Source organism: Pinus tabuliformis, chromosome 7 (genome assembly GCF_031772625.1).
Source record: "Pinus tabuliformis cultivar Carrire ecotype Pingquan chromosome 7, CPIR1, whole genome shotgun sequence".
Taxonomy (NCBI): domain Eukaryota; kingdom Viridiplantae; phylum Streptophyta; class Pinopsida; order Pinales; family Pinaceae; genus Pinus; species Pinus tabuliformis.
In genome coordinates, this window is record NC_142293.1 from 2,042,324,946 (window position 1) to 2,042,341,254 (window position 16,309).

Genomic DNA, 16,309 nt, shown 5'->3' on the forward strand with positions numbered 1-16,309 from the left:
GTGTGATGATCTGTTCTATTTTACTACACCTGTTTACTGTTAATATGGTTGATAATGTTCTAATGCACTCATTAAGGATCAACTAACTGAATCATAAGAAGTTGTGGAAGTAGCATATATGAATCTGAATATGGAAATGAAATTTTTTTATTGATTTGATAATACTGATTTAGCCCCCCTCTCAGTATTATTTCCAACAATTGGTATCAGAGCAGGTCCTTTGGTAGAAGCTTGATCGCTTGAAGGAGATCCGTGTAACAATGGGAAAGAATCTTAAGAAGAAAGCTCATAAGAAGAAGAAGACATCTCAGAATAACTATGACAGTGGGAGAATCGATTGGGGATTAGGTATAAGAAGCTCTTCAGATTCACATTCAGATTCAGAATCATTTCAGAATGAAGATGAACTATCAGGTATGAATTTGCTATCCTCTGATGTTCCAGCTATCTATCCATTTGGAAAAGATGGAAGTGATAATGAAACAACTGAATGTGCTCTTATGGGTGAGGAAGAAGGATATCAAATTAGTGAACAAGAAAGACTTATGAACATAAAGAGTGGTGCCCTCAAAGAAGCTGTTACTAGACAAAAGGCTCAATGAGAGTTATTCAAGGAGAAATATCAAAAGTCGCAGGTTGAAGCAACATCTCTAAGAAATGAAGTCAATGAAAAGAACACAACCATCAAGAAACTCAGAGATAGATCCAGTTACTATGAAAGTCTTGAAGCCACGATCCGCTCTCTAAAGGAAGATCTTGAAGAATCAAAGAAGTAGAATAAATATCTAGTCCAAGATATTGAAAAACAGGGAAACGAAGTTATCAGCTTAAAATCTCAGCTAGAATGTGCCTTCAGAATTCGTCAAATGCAACAGGATCTGAATGAAGAAAAAGAAAAGGAGATTCTCAAGCTAAAGCATCAGTTGGAAGAAGAAAGGAAAGCTGAAGAAGACATGAAGAAGCAATATCTAGAAAAAGATGAACAACTTCAGGTTGAGGTAAATATCTTGTAAAGTAAATTAGAAGAAAAGGATAAGCTCTTACGTTTTCAATATAGTACTAAAGTCTTGGATGATATTCTTAATAGTCAAATATCTCCTGCTATCAAAACTGGTCTTGGCTTTTATGAATCTGTTGAAGGTGAATCTAGTACACAAGGTGAGGCAAGGAACTCTAAAGAGAAATCTAAAATGATCAACAAGGAGATAAGAGAGATGAAAGGTCAATCTCATCATCAACCAAGGAAAGAAATTCTTCAAAGAAAATCTTTTACTCCTCCTATGAATAATGTTGAATGTTATGTATGTCATAACCTTGGACATGTTGTAGCCAGATGTAGAAGAAGAAGGGTTCAAGATCATCAAACAAATAGATCATCTCAGTCAAGGTACTTTAATGGATATTGCTTTGCTTGCAATATGTTTGGTCACAAAGCTTCTGATTGCTACAAAAGGAATATGAAACATGTAAGATGTTATGCATGTAAAAAGCTTGGACATATAGAAAAGGAATGCAGGAACAAAGCACCGACATCACACCAAAAGGAGAAAACATCATCACACTTGAAGATATGGAAGAAAAAGGAAGTTCAGTGAGAAAGTGGCGGCACAACACATTATACAGACATAACAGAGGGAGCCGGAAGTGTAAAACTTCAATCTCCTACGCAAGCTTGATAAAGGGAAGTTGCATATATACGCGAATTTGTTACTGCACAGTCGCGTATATGATTGTTTGAAGAAAGGCAGTAGGGACAGATTCAAGAAAAGGATCAGTTTTTCTCTATTGATAATGGTTGCTTTTTCATAATGATGTGTGGATATGAAGGTTAGAAGTATTTTGTTTCTAACTTGATAATGATGATGTATTGATACTTCTTGCTGATATGAAAGATCAGATCTGACAGTAAACAAGATGGAACGGGTTTAGGGGGAGCATATGCTTTTAATGCATTGTTGGCATTATGGTTAATAGTCCTTGGTGATGATGCTTAAATGATTCATGTTGCTATGATATGGTTATGAGTTGTTCAGATGATTCTTGGGGTTACATAGTTGATATTTAGATCAGATTTGTGGTTGATCCTCTAATGGTGCTTACATGGTGATCTTCATAAGGATAAGGAGAAGTACATAGCTTGAATTCACATCTTCTTTACTTGATGATGAGTCACTCATATGTTGTTGTCATCATATGCATAAAGATCATATATTACAGTTATGATGCAGGATTCCTATTGTTCTTGGCACATATATGGATGAGGACTTTTGGCTGGATACATGGACGCTTATTCAAAGTTTCATTGTTCGAGACTTGATGATGATGAGTCTTACCTATATGATGATAGGTTGTTTCGTACATATGTTGATTGATATTCCCAATTGATGATACTTGGTCCATGCAGATCTGGATGGCTATGGTGTTTCTCACATATTATAGAATGATTCTGTATATACAGAATTCTGTTCAGAAGGATGAGTTGATACAGACATACCTTGATGATTCATGCACTAATACAAGTTGCTGGTGACAGATGCTATGGAGCAGATCTTTCAGCGTCGTTGATGATGTTTATCATGATCTTATTTAGGTGTTTGGTCTCTGTTATAAATGTCATGTATATCATTCGATGTAAAGGTCATATCAAGACTCATGGTGTAATAGTGTGTCTCTATCTAGTCATTTGATGAACAATTTCAGTCATATCAAGGTCATGTAACGACCTATGTTTGGTTTCCCCACTATGCCTGGGATGAAGATGTAATGTATTTGGTTGTCATATTTCTGATGTATCCTCACTTGGTTTGGTGATGGATGTATGTATTGAGTCTTTTGGTGATAGGAAGGTCTTTCATGATGTATAAGTCTTGGTTCTTCTTGAAGAACATCTTTTGCAGATCTTTCCTACAGTCAGGGGGAGCATGAACAACACAATTTAGAAAGAGCAGAGCTTTCAGCATGTAGCATGAACAGATTGGTACACCTTGGCATATACAAAGGGGGAGCTCATTCAGAGATTTCAATAGGTACTCAGGGGGAGTATGAACAGTGGAATGCCTTTCTAGGAAGAGAATATCTTGGTTCGCCCTTTGCCCTTGATGTCAAAGGGGGAGAGTGATTTGGTATTGTTGTCGTCAAGTCCAAAGGGGGAGATTGTTGGCATTATGATGCATGTGTTGTACTTGATGGCAAACAACTCATAGAAGATCAACTCACTTATATATATCTAGATTAATCTACGGAAGAGATATCAGATGATAATTCTCAGTATGACAAGTCCAAAGGGGGAGATTGTTGGCATTATGAGACAAGTGTTGTCCTTGATGGAAAATCACACAAATGATAAATTATAGTGCAGAAAATTTATTTGATAAATTATAGTGCAACAAAATTTCCTTCATGTAGAGAAAAGTTCACGCACTTTTACGCAGAGAAAAGTTTATTCCATGTAGAGAAAAGTTCACGCACTTTTATGCAGAGAAAAGTTTATTCCATGTAGAGAAAAGTTCATGCACTTTTATGCAGAGAAAAATTTATTTCATATAGAGAAAAAGTTCACGCACTTTCATGCAAGGAAAAGCGCGTATATGTTGGAGAACTTACCTTTGGTGCATGGTAGTTAAAATTTTTATTTCATGTAGAGAAAAGTTCACGCACTTTTATGCAGAGAAAAGTTTATTTCATGTAGAGAAAAAGCTCACGCACTTTCATGCAAGGAAAAGTGCGTATATGTTGGAGAACTTACCTTTGGTCCATGGTAGTTAGTCCTTGGTATTTGAACCTATGGTTTTGGACCATGGTACCTCGTCAGAAGTGTTGATCTCACGCACTTTCATGCAAGGAAAAGTGTGTATATGTTGGAGAAATTACTTTGGTCCATGGTAGTTAGTCCTTGGTATTTGAACCTATGGTTTTGGACTATGGTACCTCATCAGAAGTGTTGATCCCAAGTATTGGGTTCGTGGTATTGGTTTATTATATGTAGAGAAAAAGTTCACGCACCTTCATGCAAGGAAAAGCGCGTATATGTTGGAGAACTTACCTTTGGTCCATGGTAGTTAGTCCTTGGTATTTGAACCTATGGTTTTGGACCATGGTACCTCGTCAAAAGTGTTGATCCCAAGTATTGGTTCATGGTATTAGTTCGGCAGTTTTTGATCCTATGGTTTTGGCCCGTGGTATTGCATCCAAAAGTGTTGATCTCACGCACTTTCATGGTTGGTTCATGGTATTAGTTCGACAATTTTTGATCCTATAGTTTTGGCCCATGGTATTGCATCCAAAAGTGTTGATCTCACGCACTTTCATTGTTGGTTCATGGTATTAGTCCAACAGTTTTTTGATCCTATGGTTTTGGACCGTGGTATTGAGAAAGGACTAAGGCTATAAAAGAGGAAGGAGATCATTTGACAAAGCATCATCTGAATTATCTGATTATTTGATAAAGTGCTAGATCTGGAATACTGTGATTGGGTTATGGTGTAGATCTGGATCTGAGCTAAAGAGGGATCTCACCGGTTGATGGAGAACAAGATCTAAGGATAGATCGGGATCAAGTGGTTTGAAATGAACTATCTCTATATATTTCATTATGCTTATTCTAGATCTGTATATTGAAAAATGATCTGAACTGGGTATAACTTAAGTTTGAAATCGCTGCAAGTCATGTTTGAATATTTATAGATCTATACGTGGGTTGGCTTTGGTTTCAGCATGTATATATGCAGGTTTGGTTCATTGTAGTAGCGTATAAAATTTGAGCTATGATATTTGAAGTCACAAATGGTTCTGGTTGTTGATGGGTTCTGATGACAGTTTAAAGGTGTCAGTATTCTGCATATCCTGTTTGGTTGATTGTGTTTAGCTTTAGTACTGATGGATGAGAACTAATATTGGATCAGGATCATAATGACTCATATTTATGTGATCTGATGGACTAGATCTGGGTGCTAACACATATATTATCCTTGTATATGTATTGATCTGGTGTTTGGGTGATTCAGAAGATTGATTGATTATGTGCTTCAATCATATTAATGGGTCCAGTATGAACATTGGATGAAACGTGGCCTTTCAGATTATGTGTTGTGCTTCAGGAGTATCCAGTCTGAAAATGCATGAAACGTGATACCTGGAGGAGAGAAGATTGTAGGCCGACGCCTACGTACTAGTATCTTAGCTAGTACAAGAGCTAAGGGGGTGGTAGCTCCCTTCCATGAGAGACTGGAGAACAAGAGAGGGTTGTAGATCTCTGCAGGTAGAAGCTTGCGTACTGGTATAAGACTGCACCAGTACATAAATATTGTAAAAGGATTTTCATATTAAGAAGAAGATTAAGATGACTTGCAGCAGGTGGTTTTCTCCCACATTGGGTTTCCACCTTATATCATGGTGTTCATGTGTGTGACTTATGTGTGATGATCTGTTCTATTTTACTGCACCTGTTTACTGTTAATATGGTTGAGAATGTTCTAATGCACTCATTAAGGATCAACTAACTGAATCATAAGAAGTTGTGGAAGTAGCATATATGAATCTGAATATGGAAATGAAAAAGTTTTATTGATGTGATAATAGTGATTCACCCCCCCTCTCAGTATTATTTACAACAGTTTTGTCACTCCTATCAAGGGTTATATATATGATAGGTTGATCACTTGATTGAGGAATAATGTTTTACATACACAGCTATATTTCCTTTTATGTTTATGTATGACATATTGATCACTGGATTATGGAATAATGTTTTATATAGTTATATTTCCTCTTATATGTGGCATCATTGATTATTTGTATTAGATGGTTTTGGTTAAGTAAAATGTTATACATATGTTCTTTCAATTTGTGTCTGATTTATGAAGTAGATGTATGACATGGATGGTGATCCAAGATTGAGACACATATACCCATGGATTCTTATGGTTATGAGGAATAGATGGTTAATTATGATTTATGGATGATACATGATTTGTGTGATTATATATGTCTAATATTGTACTAAGCAGGATGTGGTAGTGTACTTGGTCATTTTCCAACAAGGATGTTCAATTATGAATGACTGTGGAAGTCATTTCATCAAAACGAAAATGACTGTGGAAGCCATACACCATTCTGGGTAAAATGTGATTAAGTTAATTTAATTATGAAATTCATTTGATTCCTTTGATCTATGAGATTGTAATGTGTGCAGGTCTCTGAACAAGGCCGTAAAAGTGAACCATCAGATGGGTAAAAGCTCACAATCAGTACGATAAGGAGAAGCACAAAGTTTCAAAGCACAGTAGATGAGAGGGCATGGAAATTAGGGCGTGGAGTCCTAAATCCGAGAAAGATAAAGACATGAAGTCTTGTATATTTAGGGCACGGAGTCCTGAATATTTAAAAATATCAAGTTGTGGAAGCTTGGATCTTTGGAATAGATAAGGGCGCGGATTCGTCAATCTAGTAAGGCACAGAGATGAATGAAATAGGGGTGCGGAATCCCTATTCTCTAGAATAAAAATACCACTCATGGATGAATTTCCTTAAATAAAATTTCATTCTCAGAATTCTCGAATGAATTTCTAAAAATAGAAAGTCATGTCCAGCATCTCAAATATGACTTTCCAAAAATAGTAAATCACTTTACATAAATTGGTAATCAAGCAGAGTTGAAGAAAAACAAATTAACTTATCATTAATCAATCCTAATAGTTCAATCTTGATTGAATCCTCAATATTATTAATATTATTATTATCTTTTATGAGACTATGACATTATTATTAAAAAGGAATTACCGGGAAATTTTATCTTCTGAATCAATTCATATATCTCCTTCATGACTCTCATCTCTCTCTCTCTCTCTCTCTTTTAAATAATTCATTATACTCTATTCTATGCACTCATAAAATAATGGCATATTCCTTTTCACTCGTTAAAAATATGTCATAAAATATTCCTTTTACACTCTCTTTAATGAATGTGTTACACTCTCCTTAACTAAGGCATGCATACCTCTCCTTAATGGCATAAGTTACACTCCTCTAAATGGAATCCAATTCACGCACATTACTCCTCCTTTATGACAAGAATTGGTTGCTCCTGCTACATATGAGTCTCATGTATTCTCACTTGGGGATTAGGAGGCGAAGAGTGGAAGAGACTTGAGGAAAATAGTGAGAGCGAGAGCTATGGAGAGTAGCCAATTTCTTCCATAATAAATCTGAAATTATTGTTAAAATCCTAATATCTCTAGCTATTGAGGTTGGCCATGAGTGGTATCGAGAGGAAGTGAAAATTTGCTTCCTTAGTTTACATTGCAAATCTCTCTGTTGTTGTCTTTTGGTACTGCTTGTGAGCTTTTGTAGCTTGGGGGTTCCAGGGGGAGAAGTTCTTCCTGGATATGGTTGGGAGGAAAATAGGGTGGTTCACAATGAGTTGCTAAGGATATTGGAGCTGAAGCATACTCGCATTGGAGCTAGAGCATACTCCCATTTTTTAAGTTGTATAAATTCACTGCCAGGTATGTTGAGAACATTATATTGTGTTTCTTTTTATAGTTCATTACATGGTATTGATTATCTAGTTGTTGACTGAAACTTAGATTTATATCAAATGTTGCACAATAAACGCTGAAGGAATTTTGCAGTAATTGTAGTTTATTTTATGTAATTTTTTTTTTTGTACAGTTTCATTGCAAGTTGATTTACATCATGTCTTAATGGGTGAAGCATTCAAGCTTCCATGAGTTTTATGAAAACATGTTAATAGAAAAAATTTGGGTTTTCCTTCTCCTTTTATAGTTGTAGATAAGTTTTCAGAGTATACGTTTCAAAAAAGGGATAAATGAGATAGTATGAATTTGTTTTCAGTTGTGGTTTTAAATAATCGCATTTCTGGGCATTTCTGTTTCGATTTATTTTAACTTCAGGGGGTATCTGTACCTTATGGCCATTTCGCTCCAAATTTGATTTCAAAACACATAGTTTCAAAATCTGGTTCTATAATCTTCTATATTTTACAGATTTGCTATTGTTGCCTCATGGTTTGTCTTGCTATTTTTTTGTAGCTGTGATTTACCTGGTAAACTTTTTTTATGAAATTAGTTTGTTATATAAACTTGGAATTATTTTTTCCCGTAAGAAAAGTCGTAATTTTATTAATAAAAACAAAATTACATTTTGTATATGTTGATCACATTCCATCTACAAGTCAAAAAGACATTAGATCAGGGGTACATAAGAAACAATCAAATAAAAAAATACATATGTGGGAAAATCATGTTTTCCTCCCCTTTTCCTTCTCGACCTTGTGTCACTCCCCTTGAGACAGTATCGTGGGAACATGTTGAAGTGGATTTTTAGTGCCTGGTTAGGGGTTTTCCTTGTCAGAATCAGAGGTGTATGATGCGTGTAGCCTTTTTGTTCCACTATTTTCCCTTGTATCTAACATCTTTTCTGGTTTTGATTCCATAAGTCCTTGTGGAGATGTCTCATGGGTTTCTGCTCCTTTGTCTACTTGATTGTTCTCATTGGGGATGGGCTCTTCCACTTCTAACTCCTCCTCCTCCTCACGATCTGATGGGCAAAAATTCCAACCCTTGTGGTTATTTCCTGTTTTCTTCTTCCTTTTGCTGTCTTTTTTTATTTCTAGGCATGTATTTTGTAGATGTCCTATTCGTCGACATGTTCTGCACCTAATTGTTGTGTTTTCATAATCTAGTATCTGTGCCTGGCTTCGTTGTTTTTGTTTCGACTGTATGTGATCTGGTAAGCCCTTACTGAGATCTACTTCTGCACAGATGTTTACAAATGTATAAATTCCTTCCTCCACTCTTTGTGTATCCATTTTAATATATCTGCCAATGGTATTGCCTATACATGCAATAATCTTTCAGTCCCAGAAATGTATTGGGAGATTATCTAGCCGTACACAAACTGGCATCCTGGAAACAACCATAGCATTGGAATCGAATTTCTGGAACCATGGTATGATGAAGAGAACCGAAGATCCATAGAACCATGGTCCCTCTTGTATCACTATGTCCCTTATCTCTATCGATTGGAATTTGACAATGAAAAACCCTTTAGAGCAAAGGTGAATCTCACAATGTAAAGTCCACTTTGTGAAAATCCAATGGAATAGTTCAAACAGTTTTGGCCAAAAACCATTGAACCAACAAATGATGGCTTGTGATTCATAATTATTACATACCTCATCTGTTTCTGGTATATCTATATTTAGTTATGGTGTATACTTTAGTTACTCCACTATGTATGGACTAGGTTCTGTTCCAACCTGATTTGGAACTACTATAGGAGATTTTCCCCCTTGTAAGATGTTCTTGAATGATATTCCTTCATTTTTGTGCTTCTATTGTGGATCTATGTTGTTTTTTGGATTTGTGCTTGTCTCGTTGCCTCCTTCTGTTTGTTTTTTTGAGCTAAAAATTGTTGCACCACCTCTTAGTCTCAGATTGAGTGTTATAGTAGATTCTAGCATAATGTTTTAGTCCGAGATGGATCTGCAATCCTGTAGGGTTCTGCCACCATATAGCAGATGTTGTAGTCCATCAGGGTAGACAATTTTTTGGGTGATGGTATTCTTCAGCTTCATAATATTGTCTGTTGCATGGACCCAAATTAAGGTAGATTTCCCTAAAGGGGTTTTAATAAAGATTTGAAAACAATTAGAAATTACCAAAGAGGGGGGTTCTGAGGTCTTTTGGTTCATGCATAGTCGTGCCTCTTCTATGCCTCCATAATGTTCTATATTCCTGGAGCTCGCCAATGCAGGGGATGCAATACGGCCACTGCATCTCATAGATTTATCATCCTTGCTAGTATCGGGTTCGAATTCTACGTTCTTAGACTCCCCCTTCCTCATCTAATTCCTGGGAGAAACCCTAATACCCACATTGCCTTCACCAGCTTTAACATTGGTAGAAGCCTCAACAAACCCTATAGTACCCTGATCGCTCTTTTGCACCTTATCAGAAGTAGGATCATGCTGGATCGACTTCTTTTCTTGTGTTCGAATTCCCAAAGGGCCTTTTTTACAAGGATTTGCCTGGGCTCAAACCCCCAAAGAGATTTTTTCATAAGGATTTTCCAAGGTTCGAACATTTGAAGAGCCCTTTTTAGAAGGTTTTTCGTTAGTTTCCATGCCATATATAATTATACCTTTAACAACAATTGTAGCACGGGTGGTACTAGATCTAGAATCCAAGAATCCTCCCCAGACAGCGAGAGCTTTGGCTTCCTCCTCCTCCTCTTCAATGGCTCTGATTTTCTTGATGCTTCCTTCAATCGTGCGCTGCAATTTCTTTCTCTTGGGGGAGAGACTACCCATAAACTAGTGTGCCTCATTCGCCCATGACAGAAGCGGGGTGGAGGGAGAGAACTTTGTGTAGTGGGCCTAATACAACCCATGGTTGTTCCCAAACCACCATTAAGCTTTAACACAACAAGCTTGTCCCAAAGTTCTTTCATTTCCGATGGATCTTTTCTCAAAACTGCCAGCGTATCGTAGGGAACCACGACATCGTCAGTCGGGGTCTTGATCTTTCCCCATTCAATCTTCTCCTCTACAACGTTGAGGTAGTGAGAAACCAGTCACACAAACCCTTACTTCTCATTATCACTGATCTTGTTTAGCTTCGTGACCTCGGCTTGAAGCTTAGGGATCCAATCGGTTTCGGTTATGGGTGAAGCAACTACTGGTGTAACAACCATTTTCAGTCATACTGTCTACAGGGTTTTTTCAAGGCCCCAAATATGAATCCCCTTATAAACTTGGAATTATTATTTTAAAGTATCAATGGTTAATACATTGATAGTTTAATAAACTTGTGACTACTTCTTTGATAGTTTAACAATAGCAGCTTGTTTTGTGACTATTAGCCATTGTTCAAAATTCCCAATGGCTGTAGCTACATCGCTTCGAGCTATTTGTAAAAAATCTTAAATATTTATAGCCATTATGTGCCTAAATTTTTGTATATGCATCAATCAAGATGGATGACAATTCTACTTATGTATTAGGTTCACTTCTTGGCATTACTGACAAAGAAAAAGAAATTATGTAATCTTAGATTCATGTTAGTTAATTTTGGTGAAATCGCCTTAAGTGTTATGGTTGTAAGTGTTTGAAAAAATGCCTCAATGGCTGTACATTTCATGCTTGCAAATTGTTTGACATAATGCTTCAATGGTTGTAGCTAATTACATCTAGGAATTGTCTATAAAAATGATTATGTAAATTTAGGATTTGCAGCCAAGGTGTTTTTTGAGATATCTCAAAGAATAAGCATGATGATTCCATTGAAGTAAAAATCCATGGAAGGAAAGTTGGTTAGGTGAAATGTTGTAATTGTTAGCTCATATATTAATTCATAATAAGGAAACCACTCCTTTAGAAGTTGAATTTTCTTGTTTTTCTTCCCTTTGTTTTGCCAAAGAATTCATAGGCATATTATGTAGAACAAAATCAAGTTAGTTACTCTTAAACACTCTTAATTGCAATAGAATGAAAAATTAGCTTATTGGAAATTGTGGTTTGTAAATATTGATATTATTTATCCCACTAAAGACTCTATAATTTAAATGTGATTTTAAGACTTATGGTTGTAAGTTTTGGATATTGAGGAACCATGACCATGTAGCCTTAATGAGAATATTAATATTACCATGGGTTAGTTAGTTAGTATAAATTAGTATGTAGTGCAAAGAATACCAATAAAACTAGAAATATAGATATATAACCTTGCATTAACTTTTACGTCTTAAAAACTTAAATTTAAATCACATTTTGAGTCAGCCTTAGTATAATACTGATGGTTGGTAAGGCGAGACCTTACAGTTTGGCAAAATCCCTTAGAAAAGCATTGTCCCATCTTCTAGTTGACCTTTATAAAATTCACAAAAACTTCTCATGTCGAGTATAAAATTTTCATCAAAGTTGTTGGTGGATTATTGTATCTCTGCAAATGTAAAGAACTGGCCCATACTTGAAGGTGTAGACGAAACATAACTACCACTACCACTCTTGTGGGAACCTGGGGAAACTTTGCTGGCCATAGTTTCTAAATTCCCACCATGCAAAGGAAGAGGCAACCAAGTTGGAGGGGATTTATTTTACTTAGATTTTGGGTGGATATACATGAAATACCCTGTTGCTAGTAGTCTCAGTGCAACAAAAGCTCCAACAATTGATCCAATAATAGGTGTTATCTTCCCATTTTTTCCCTTGGAGTTCATAGGAATATTGCCATGAATAGGATAAGGCTCATCTAGACTTCCAGCAGGATTGCTTACCTTCATTATTTCCAACCCATTTAGTATAGCATTAACATTGGTATTATCATATAGAGGACTTGTTGGCCCAACTTGGATCTGGACCAACTTCATCCGAACTAAAATGTTGGCAACAAAGTCTCGATAGAAAGACACATCCAACCCCCTTGCCTTGCTAGACATATCAAAGTCTGCTATTGCAGATTGGCCATTGATATAGGAATTGCAAATCAATAGATATATAGCTAAGCGACCAATATCATAGAAATGCATCCAAACAAAATATGTGAGAATAGAGTCCACACTAAAAGTCCAAGAAATGTTGAATTTTTTGGTTTACAGTACTGGATGTACTCACAACCATTTCTTGTGTTGTTGAATAGACCATGTTAAGAGAAATAACTTCACTAACAAGAGCATTGTATTTGATAAATCTGGGATTAATAGAAGCACTCTTAGTAGTATTTTTTTATCTTCAAATACTTCTGAAGAGTCTTCAAAACTCTTCACAAAGTATCATTCCTAGAATCGATCATAGTTCCTCCCATATTAATTGTATAGACTATCTCCAGAGCTATGCCATAGAGTGCATAGCCATCCACAAGAGGCTGAATAGGCAGAACCCTCATTGGTACCAACCCATCGGGGGCCAAGACAACCTCAATGGCATTGACAAATGCGAGAGGCCTCTTCCTTTGCCAGCATTCTTCCATCTTGCATTAACATGGAATCCCTAGAACTAGGTGTGGAGATCCATGAAGAAATAATTATAAATGGGTTTATGTATGATGTGGTTGTAGCAAAATTGCCTCAGAGACATGTATGCAAAATGTGGAAGTATATGGAAGGCACATGAACTGTTTAACAAAATGCATCAACAAAATGTTGTCTCACAAATAACCATGCTTACAGGATATGCACAAAATCAACTCATCGATGAGGCCCTAAAGTTCTTTAAGAAAGCAGGTGCGCAAGTGACAATTCTTCCAGACTATCATAACCAACGTAGGAGCCATCTAGCATGCTTGCACTTTCTCACCAAACGCTCGATGATGGTGCATTTTCCTTTCAACTTACTTGATAATGAATTTTCCTTTCTCATCATCTCCAAGTTCTCCTACAAGTACGAATAGCCCAATGGACCAGATAACCTTTCATAAAAGACAAAAGAAATCAAATGGAATGCTGTCAAATAACAAATTTGTTTCTAGTCTACTTAGTGGCAATTCTTCCACCGTAGTTCTTGCAGAAGGAGAAAATTAGTGCTAGATTGATGATAGAATTAAAATACTCATTAATGGGGCCATTTTCTACCTAATTAGTATCTGAGGAGAATGGATGTTGCTTACTTTCCACCTGAGAAACTTTGAACCATTCTTGGCTCATAGGTGCACACCATCAATGGTAGCTTTTCTAGATGCAAAGAAATTATAATAGGAGAGGAAGATTGCTTATTAGCACTCATCAATGAATTATTAGGCTTATCTAAATCTTATATTAAAGAATATACTCAACAAAGTTTCTCAAAATATATTCAGCATTATGAAGAAGATGAGAAGATATGACTCTAAGAACTTTGAATATTATAGAGAAAGGAAATGTTTAGTTTATGAGGAACATGTAGGCATTGTTTAGGACTGTAAAAATGAGTTGAACGCCCTAGTTCACAAGTCAAATGCTCTAGAATTTGACAATGCTTTACAAGGAAGCTCAGAAGAGATGCTATGAACTTGAAAATTCTATAGAGTTGGAATTAGTAGGTGCTGAGGAACATATAGGTCATCTTGAGGATTGGAAAGATGGAGCCAACACCCCAGTTCACTACTCGTGTGCTCTAAAAAGTTGAAGGTGTTTTCTCAATGCTTCTTCAAAAAAATTTAATTGTAAGGATGGAGAACATGATTCTGCTAAATAATCAAGGATTATTGTATTGCACATTGGAAATGATGTTGTTAAGTGAAATATTTCAATCACTAATACAAAATCAATACTCTAGAACTATAATTTTGGCTTGAATTGAGCTAAAACTAAATTAGTGCCTAGTGAAAAGATAATAATTCATAAAATTAATGTTAAGAAGTCAATGAAGGGATCTGTTATCACTTAGAATTTCCTTAGAAGTTATCAGAAGAAGGAAGAAATTGAGGTAACCACAAAGAAAATATTTTAAGTATAGGCTCTATCCAACCTATGACTCAAAGAGGGCTCTCTCTATATAATTTAGCTTTGTTTTTAATGGATTTTAGGCTAGTTGTTAGTGTTCCCTGGAGTTTTGGTTTTGAATTGAAGGTTGGGTGGTGGAATTCTTGGAATAGATGGATATATAAATGTCTTCAAGCCATTGGGCTATGGAGTCAACAAATGGATAGCATAGCTGGACGAGATCATTAAAGGGAATGTTCACAGGGCAAGCTAGTAGAGAAAAATGCAAACCTTTAGGCCTAATGGGTGAAGTAATTATAACCAAGGTGAAAGGGCACTTAAGAATCCTTGGATCAGCATCAGAATGAAGAACAAAGGATAATCATGAATAAAGGACAATTAAGAATCCTTTGTTATAGATCACTAGAGGTTACCTAAACTAAGGAGCAATCAAGAATTCCTTAACTTAGATTTGTGAAGAAAACATACAATAATGCATAACAGTCAAGACAGAGTGCATTTAAACAATTTCTAAAATATCATTCCATGTTATAACATTTGGATTTTAGAGATACATAAAATATTATGGAAATAACATAAGGAAAAACAACATTGAACATGAGAGAATACTTATTTGTATTTCGCTTTACACAAGAATCCTGTAAAATATCTGATCTTTATTCCTTGATCTAGTGAGCCAATCTAGTCATTGATAGAATAGAATTTTGATTTGAGAGAAAAACGTCTATAGAAATGTCTTGGAATCCACACTACATACTTCAAAATATGATGTATTTATACAAAAAAAAATTACGAAATATCTCAAAACTTTAATCTAGGAAGAATAAATATCTTCTTGCATGGAAATAGAGATGTTGGGTGCAAAAAGGTGTCGTTTCAAACTCCTAATTGCCTCACATTAATTATCAACCTGGGTGAGTCTTTTTGTTTCAAGAGTGTACACAATATGTGCAAGATATAAATTTGAAAATTAATGATTTAAGATAATCTATTAAATTCAATACAAGAGTAAACAGATGCAATCATAAATCTCAAGCTGCAACTTTTAAAGGAAATAATACATCTAAGCATCAAGACTTAATCTCGAGAAAAACCATAATCCCATCTTAAGCAAGAAATTCAATTGAGAATAATACCAACCGAGAGCACAATAGCAATAACCGAGCTCTTTCAGCTGGACCTATAGTAATCACACTCTGTTCTACTTTAAGCAATGTGAATGGAAATAACATCAACTGAGAGTTTAGTAGCATTAACCAATTTCTTTCAGCTGATTCTGTACTAATCATACTCTTATCAGAATCAATGGGAATCAATGTCTTAACTAATAACTAATTCAATCTGATGTGAGCATAAATGAAATCAAATGACAAAGTTGCGAAGTACATGAGATCGGAATAAAATAAAGTAAACTAATTGCAATGTAAACTCACAGGAAACCAGAAAATATAAAACTGAATAAACTCGCAGGAAATGCAAAGATACAAAACAGAATAAACTTACAAGAAATGGAAAAATATCAAACAGGGAATAGCAGTAAGATCTGCTAGGGACTGGGCCCTAGCCATCAGCGAATACTGCCGAGCTACTTTAGAATATCCGGATGAACAACAACGCAAGTTATATATTAATCATCGAATTCACTTGTCATTACAATATGATCTCCTTCAAAATAACATTTTGTATATTGAAATTACAATTTAGGTCCCGAATGAAAAGCTAAATCTCTCCATTATTCCCACTCCTCCTATCCTATCCTACCTATCTCTAATCTAATAATCCCCTTCTTTGATCTTTGTTTCCATTTAACTACACAGAGAGCAGAGAGAAGTTACAACATACATGATTAAAAAATGATTCCCATAATAAAATT

General features: G+C 35.6%; 1 pseudogene; it reads right to left on the reverse strand.

The window, feature by feature from the left end:
* The window catches only part of LOC149256716 (uncharacterized), a 59,241-nt pseudogene extending 46,255 nt beyond the window's left edge, over window positions 1-12,986 (reverse strand).
* Window positions 12,987-16,309: the final 3,323 nt, after the last annotated feature.